The sequence below is a fragment of the Panthera tigris genome, chromosome B1 (genome assembly GCF_018350195.1).
Source record: "Panthera tigris isolate Pti1 chromosome B1, P.tigris_Pti1_mat1.1, whole genome shotgun sequence".
NCBI lineage: Eukaryota > Metazoa > Chordata > Mammalia > Carnivora > Felidae > Panthera > Panthera tigris.
Genome location: NC_056663.1, coordinates 92,344,937 through 92,353,115, shown reverse-complemented (window position 1 = coordinate 92,353,115; position 8,179 = coordinate 92,344,937). Strand labels below are relative to the sequence as shown.

Here is an 8,179-nt window from a genome sequence, read left to right as displayed (position 1 = left end):
AAAAATATTGATTAACAACATTTTATCCGTTCTTCTTGTCAATAGACACTTAGGGTGTTCCCATGTCTTGGGTATTGTAAATAATGCTTCGGTGAACATGGGAATGCAGATATCTCTTCAGCATAGTGCTTTCATTTCCTTCAGACACATTTCCAAAGGTAGAATTATTAGATCATATGGCAGTTTTATTTTTAATTTTTTGAGGCACTTTCATACTGTTTTCCACAATGGCTGCACCAGTTTGCAATCCCACCAACAGTGCAAGAGGGTTCCCTTTTCTCCACGTCTTCACCACATCATTTTTTATTTCTTGCCCTTTTGACAGTAGCCATTATGAGAAACTTGAGGTGATATTTTACTGTGATACACACACACACACACACACACACTAGAATACTACTCAGTCATTAACAAGAAGGATATCCTGCCATTTGTGAAAAACTGGGTGGATCTTGAAGGCCTTACACTAAATGAAATAAGTCAGACAGAGAAAGACCAATACTTTGTGATCTCAATTATATTTGGAACCTAAACAACAAACAAATAAGCCCAAACTCACAGAAAGGGATTTGATTTGTGGTTACCAAAGGTGGAGGATGGGGAGTGAGGCACTTGGATGAAGATGGTCAAAAGACACAAACTTTCACTTATAAGGCAAATAAGTAATGAGGATGTAATGTACAGCATGCTGACTAAAGTTAATATTGCTGTATGGTACATCTGAAATGTGTCAAGAGCAAATTCTAAGAGTTCTCATTACAAGGAAAAAACATTTATATGTTTTCTTTTGTATGTACATGAGATGATGGATTAATTAAATTTTTCTGTGGTAATCATATTACAATATTTTTTGGACATCTTAAAGTTATGAAGTGTTGTGTGTCAATCATATCTCAATAAAACTGTAAAATAAACCTAACAATTTTTTACAAAAAAATCAAGAATATTTCTTGACATTTGAGAGAGTGGAACCATGTAAATAGCAAGAAAAATGGACAATATATGTTCATATGATATTTACCTCATTATGTTGAAGTAGCCGGACTCCAAAATGATTCCCAATGATCTCCGCCTCTTGGTATTCACAGCCATGTGTATTTTCTTCCTATTCTATAGAAAGATTGGTCTGTGTGATCAATAGTTTATGTTAGAATGACGATATATCATTTCCAAAATTACCTCATAAAAGGCATTGTGCTGCCTTGTTACTCTGTCTCTCAAATCACTTGCTGTGGGGAAAGCCAAAGCCACATCATGAAAACATTCAGGCAAATTTGTGGAAAGGACAATATGGCAAGGAAATAAGGTCTGCCAAAAGCCAGTAAAGATGGGTGATAAAAATGTCTTTTATCTTTATCAAATGACCTTATTCGTGATATAATCTGAACACGAATTACTCTATGGAGACCTTCATCTTTTTAAAAACTTACTTATGATTAATTTTAATGGATTTTATTTTTAGGTCAGTTTTAAGTTCATAGCAAAATTGAGTCTAAAATACAGAGTTCTTATATACTTTCTGTCCCCATGTATGTTAGTAGCCTCCTCCGTTATCACAGTTCCCCACCAGAACAATGCATTTGTTATAATTGATGAACCTACATCAAAACATTAAAAGCAACCAAAGTGTTAGTTTGCATTACTGTTCACTCTTGGTGTTGTATACCTAGAGGCTTGATCAAATGCAAAATGACATGGATCCACCATTATGGTATCAAACAGAGTAGTTTAACTGCCCTAAGTATCTTCTGTGCTCTATCTACTCATGCCTCCCTCTCTCCTAACTCTGGCAACTGCTGAGCTTTTTACTGTCTTCATAGTTCTGCCTTTTCTAGAATGTCGTAGAGTTGGAATAAAACAATATGTGTAATTGATTTATTTTACTTAGTAATATTAATCTAAGTTTCCTCTACGTTTTTTTCATAGATTGATGGCTCATTTCTTTATAGCACTGAATATTTTATTGTCTGGGTGTACCATAGGTTATGCATCCATTCACCCACTGAAAAATATCTTGGTAACTTCCAGGTTTTGGCAATTATGACTCGGTCATCTACTTTATGCTAAATAAATAGTAAAAGTTATCAGTCTATGTAACTTCCAACAACTCTAATTATGTTTATATGAGATCCAGTTTATTTAGAAATGTATGCTATTGAGGGGTGCCTGGCTGGCTCAGTGGGTAAAGCATGGGACTCTTAATCTCACGGTTGTGAGTTCAAGTCCCACGTTGGGCATGGAACCTACATAAAATAATAAATAAATAAGCAAATAAATAAATAAATAAATAAATAAATAAATATTAAAAAAATGTATGCTATTAATAATAGAGATTTTATATTGGTAGGAATTTAAAAGATTAACATTATCGAATGTCAATATTTTTATGTTGCTAGAAATTACAATTAAAAATATTTTACTGTAAGAAAGCAGAAAAATCACCTATTTTTAGAATATGTAAAAAGAGATTTTAAATAATTCTATAAACTGGCCTTATATCTATGATGTAGTAAACTACATATAGACATCCAGTCTACAGATATCCAGATATCTGGATATCTGTCCTAGTTTATTGGAAAATTTTGCTCAAAAACATCCCTTTCTCTAGAAGCCCAGTCCAGGTCCTGGAATAACCCCAACTCTCTGACTTCTTTCTCTTCTTTCACTTCTGTAATTTTTTTTTTTTTACCACAGATAAACTGATTTCCTAAAAATACTACTTTTGACCAAATATATATTTTGTATCAAGCCCAAATATGCATTTTGAGAAGTCTTTCACATATTAGGAGAAGGGAAATAAAATAGTAACTAGATAGTGTTATGGGTTTGCTTGTGGAGAAGGGTTGATGCATCACAATGAAGAGAGAAAATGGTAAAACATGGATGTGGGTTTCATAAAAATAGACATCATATGATGGAAAGTCAAGGACATTTTATATGATAATTTGAACTTTCTCCATGATAATGAGTTACATGCTTGCTTTATAACTTCAGCTTTTGCACAGGTTCAAGAAAACATATAGTTTTGTATCATATTGACTTTTTTAAATTGTTGAGAGCAAAATTCCTTGCAGATTTCTATATCCTAAACAGAAACAAGTCCTCTCTGTGACTTATGGCATCTTAATGGTACAGCTGGGACTTTCCATGAACTGAGAAACTGACAACTCTAGATGACAGCCAAATTACCTGTTTGCAGAACAGTGTGATGTTTCTCCCTGTTTTTGATAATAATTGCCATGTTTGAGTCACTGGGGTAGCCTCTGTGCTGTCTAGTGGTTCCACGTATTTGGATTCCTTTTGGCCTTCAGGTCCCTTGGACTTCAGAGGGCAGGGGTTCATGAACTTCTAGAATACTTTCTCTTAGTACTCCTATCTGACTCTCAGATTTTTTTTCCCCCGAAAACCTGACGTTTCTCTGATTGATATTTCTCAGCTCTCCTGCTCTGCCCAGATGCATTCTGACAATAGCTACCTTGTGTTTGATGGAGTGAGTCTCCATAACACAGGAGACCATTTAACTCTCTTTCTCTGCCCCAGCTTATGGTGTATTTCCTCTGATTATTCAATGTGCACCTATGAAGAAGAGGTAGCAGGTGGCTGCAAATTCACTTTGTGCCTGAGACTCTGGGATCTTAATTTGCTATGTCAGCACAGAGGCAGGTACGGAAAGTTTCTTAAAAGTTCAGCTGCTTCCACCTTCCTTCATCACAGTGGACTTGCCATATGCCCAGAGTTCCACCATTACCAAAAAAAAAAAGGGCTCTTATGAAAAGCTTTTCACTTTCTGGAATTTATTCTATTTGGGTTTCTTTGAGTCCTCACATTTCTCATAATTGTAAAGATAAGCCAGTAAGAGAAAGACAAATTTCATATGATTTCACTCATATATGGAGTTTAAGAAACAAAACAAAGGAAAAAAAAGAGACAAACCAAAAAACCGATGCTTAACTATAGAGAGCAAACTGATGGTTACCAAAGGGGAGAGGGGTGGGGGATGGGTGAAATAAGAGAAGAGGATTGAGTACACTTATCTTCTTTGTTTTCTTAAGAGTACACTTCTCTCAGGGTGCCTGAGTGGCTCAATGGGTTAAGCATCTGACTTTGGCTCAGGTCATGATTTCACAGTTCCTGAGTTTGAGCCCTGTATCGGGCTCTGTGCTGGCAGTGGGAGTCTGCCTTGGATCCTCTGTCTTCCTTTGTCACTCCCTTGCTCATTCTCTCTCTCTCTCTCTCAAAAAAATAAATAAAATAAAATAAAACATTTGAAGAAAGTATAAAAAAAGGAATCCACTTACCTTGATGAGCACTGAGTAACGATGTATGGAATTGCTGAATCATTATATTGTATACCTGAAACTAATATAGCACTCTATATTAACTACATTGGAATTAAAATAAAATCATAAAAAAAGAAAACTATAATTTTGCAGCTTACTCAGATGGTTATCTCTGTCATTATGAATACACAATCTTGCAGATCTCCATATCCAAACAAGAAGCAGAACATGTTCTCATGTTCATACTTCAAGTTTAATTTTTAAATGAAATTTAACTTTTTTGTTGTTACGTCTGCGTATGTAAAATCTTTTTGGATTCACTACACAAAGTCAACTATAAGTAAGTTACATTGTACATGATATATTTCAATGTGAGTGCTTAAATTGAAATGCCGTTCCAAACACTGACTTCTTGGAGGATATACTATTGTAAACATATGAGCAAAGTGATGAGTTTGGGGCGGGGGGACGGGGGGGGAGTGATGATCCTATCAAAAGAGTGGTCAGTTGTCTTCACTATGATATGCTTTCATCACATTGGTCTTTTCCAACCATGAAAAAATGCATTTGGGCAGAGAGAAATTATCTCCCCAGACCTAGTCCCAAGAAGGCAATCGCTTTCTTATGTTGGTATCAAACAAAAGAGGCAATGGTTGCATCTATAACTTTGCCTCTGCAGGATATTTTTAAGCCACTCTACCTTTTATTATTTCATCTTAATCTCTTACTCTCCATATCTAGATTATTTTATTAACCCTTACTTGATCTCTATTGTCCCGTTCTCTTCTTTATTGGATATCCTTCCACAATCATACTGAACATCCAAAAATACTATTTTCATCATATCAATTTTCTTCAAAAATATCAATGCCCACCCTTCATGGCATAAAATTGCCAATGTAAGAATGGAAACAGTAAGACAGTAATTAATGAAACTGGCACATTTCATTAGAAAATGTTATAACACTGACTATATTCATTTACGTTAATTAGCTGCTCACTTCATGCTAGGTACAATGCTAAGTTATTATGAAGGATTGACTCAATTCTCACAAAATCTCTGTGATGTAAATAATATTATTATCATCGTCTCTGTTTTATAAGTAAATAATAGCATACAGAGACTGAAGAACTGGTCCATGGTCAAAAGCACATAAAAGACTAAGTTGGTTGAGTCTTCTCTAAAACTTAAAAGATTAACCAATATTACTATACTGCCTCAATTGATAGATTTGCTTAGAATTATTAGTGGGATTGGGGCAGCTGGGTGGCTCAGTCGGTTGAACGTCAGCTCAGGTCATGATCTCCTGGTCCATGAGTTCGAGCCCTGTGTCAGCTTGGAGCCTGGAATCTGTTTCAGAATTTGTGTCTCCCTCTCTCTCTGCCCCTCCCACACTCATGCTCTGTCTCTTTCTCTCTCTCTGCCTCTGTCTAAAATAAATAAACATTTAAAAAATTCTAAAAACAGAAATATTAGTAGGATGTAAAGTGTGTATTTAATTCAATCACTTGAAAGAAGAGGTAAAGATTGATTTTTGGTTCATTTTGCTTTGTCATTGAATCACAAATTTAAGAAAGTTTAGATGAATTTTGGTTTGGTAGTTTAATTGGAGAACTTTATTTATTTATTTATTTATTTATTTATTTATTTATTTTTGGCTGTGAATATTTATTTTTAAAAGTCAAAGAGAATATGGTTCAACATTATTATTTATATGCAAGTGGAAATCTGGTTCAGTGTTAAAAACAACTAGTACTGGAATAGACAGTTATTCCACCTTGAAAGTGGTGGGGACAGAGAGGTAATGATAACTTTAGTAGCCGAAATTTAATTCAGTCAAGTTCATCTAATTCCTCGTCAAGGGAATTATGATAATAACAATAATTAACATGTACTCCATAGTTATTAGGCACCAGGTGTTATCTTAATTATTGGCCATTATATTCAGTATTGGAGAGGTTCTCTTAGGATATACTTCTGGAAAGAAATTATTTTCCCAGTCAAACTTCACTTATAAAGGGATGAAATGTATAAACAGTAAGTATTTTAAGAATCAGAATCATCTAGTGAATAATTATGCTGATGTGGCAATAGAAAAAAATAATTCCATGCAGTGACTTTTCCAGAGACGTAGATGTGTGGAGATCACATGTAGCACTGTCTTAGTGAATGTAAGGACTTTTCCTTTAAGAGAAGATGAAGTAGGAGAAAATTCCCATCTTGACTTGAAAGACCCTTATTCCATTCCGTACTTAATAGATTCTCATAGTACTTAACAACATGCTCTCAATCTAATAGCCATTTAATCTAAATATATTGAATTGATAAATAAATAAAATGCTAAATTAGAGTTTAATATCACTCCTAATGTTCCTGGTAAAATGTAATTGCTGATATAATAATGAAAAAATATTTGGACTCGGTCTAATATAGAGTCACAAGGCATAGTATTATACTTTGAAATTTTAAGTTGGCATATTATTCCCAGTCCTATAACTGACTCTCAAATTAAACTTTTCTAAATAATTAACCTCTGCATGACCAAGTTTTCTCATCTGTAAAACAGATACAATAATTATTATTACCTACCCTATGGGCATAGTATGAGAATTAATGAGGTAATTTCTAAAAGCAAGTTCCTTGAAAGGTATTTTATAACATCTTACTGTCCTAGTCTATTTGTTTTATTTTTATCATTTACACTCAAAGTCCAAATGCTTTAAAAACAACTTTTAAAAAATTAGGTTGAACTATTACTAACAGAGACCTCATTGAAATATGTGAATGCTAACGAAATAATCAATAGTTTTGTAGTGTTTTATATATCTATTTTACAATGAACATTCTTTTGGGAAAGCCGTCTTTCTTTCCTATTTATAAAAATTTAAAAATTTTCATGTACTTTTTGATCCAATGGTTAGATGCTAAAGGCTGCTGTGATCAATCTATCTAGAGAAGGGTGACTGAACTTCTGCACTACCAACAGACTACACCCATAATCATTTGTTTTGGGGGCCATTCTGTACATAGTAGGATGTTCAGCAACATCCTTGACCTTTACCCACTAGATGTCAATAAGAATCCTCAGCGTTGACATTCAAAAATATCTCCAGACATAACAAATTTCCCGGAAAGGCAAATTGCATTCAGTTGAGAACTACTGCCTTAGCAGAATGAAATAGGGTGAATGACCTGTGTCCAAAGTGTGGTACAATCAACTTAATCTTGATAGCGCGGGGGGCGGGGGGATGCACACACACGTGTAAGGAGACCATATAGCTTGGTTGCCTGGTATGGTGCCGATTTATACTTGATATCCTAGTATCCAGTCCCATTATCACTTGTATTAGAGAGATGTTCAATTTTGTAAAGGAATATCATGATAAATCCATGCAATAAAATAAACGTGAGAATTTCATTGACTTACAATTTGTATTTCTAGTCTCTTCTCTTTTTTTGGTCTTGCAGTGTGTAAATGTTCATGCAGTGAACTAAAGGTCTAAGATATCATTAATCTGAAAGAGGTACTTAATTTTTTTTTAATGTCCCTTTTCCTGAGACAGTGTAACCCAATGCTCCCCTCCAAAGCCACTACACTGAGCAGTACAGAAAGGGATAGTTAGAGCGACTAACAATTCCTTCAGGTGTCAGATGGAACCGGGCTAGTTCTCCTGCCCTGAAGCTTGCCACGCTTTGGTTGGTGCTATGGCCTGAAATGTGCATGGAGTCTCAAGAAGGCTAGTCACCGGGGATCAGTGGGAAATGTGAGAATTTACAAATTGGCTGTTCAGTAATCTGTGCAGAAAATAGACACTAAGGAATCCTAACTCAGAATATATTTTCTAGCTGAGGTGGTTCTTTAGTGTATAGAGGAAAACTATAACAATTCATGCAAATT

At 34.8% G+C, this 8,179-nt stretch overlaps 1 non-coding gene across 1 annotated transcript; it reads left to right on the top strand.

Annotated features, from left to right (window-relative positions):
• The first annotated feature begins 2,164 nt into the window (after window positions 1–2,164).
• On the top strand, window positions 2,165–2,237 carry TRNAK-CUU. The gene has a single exon. It is a non-coding gene; the product is annotated as a tRNA-Lys (tRNA).
• The last annotated feature ends 5,942 nt before the right edge of the window (window positions 2,238–8,179 follow it).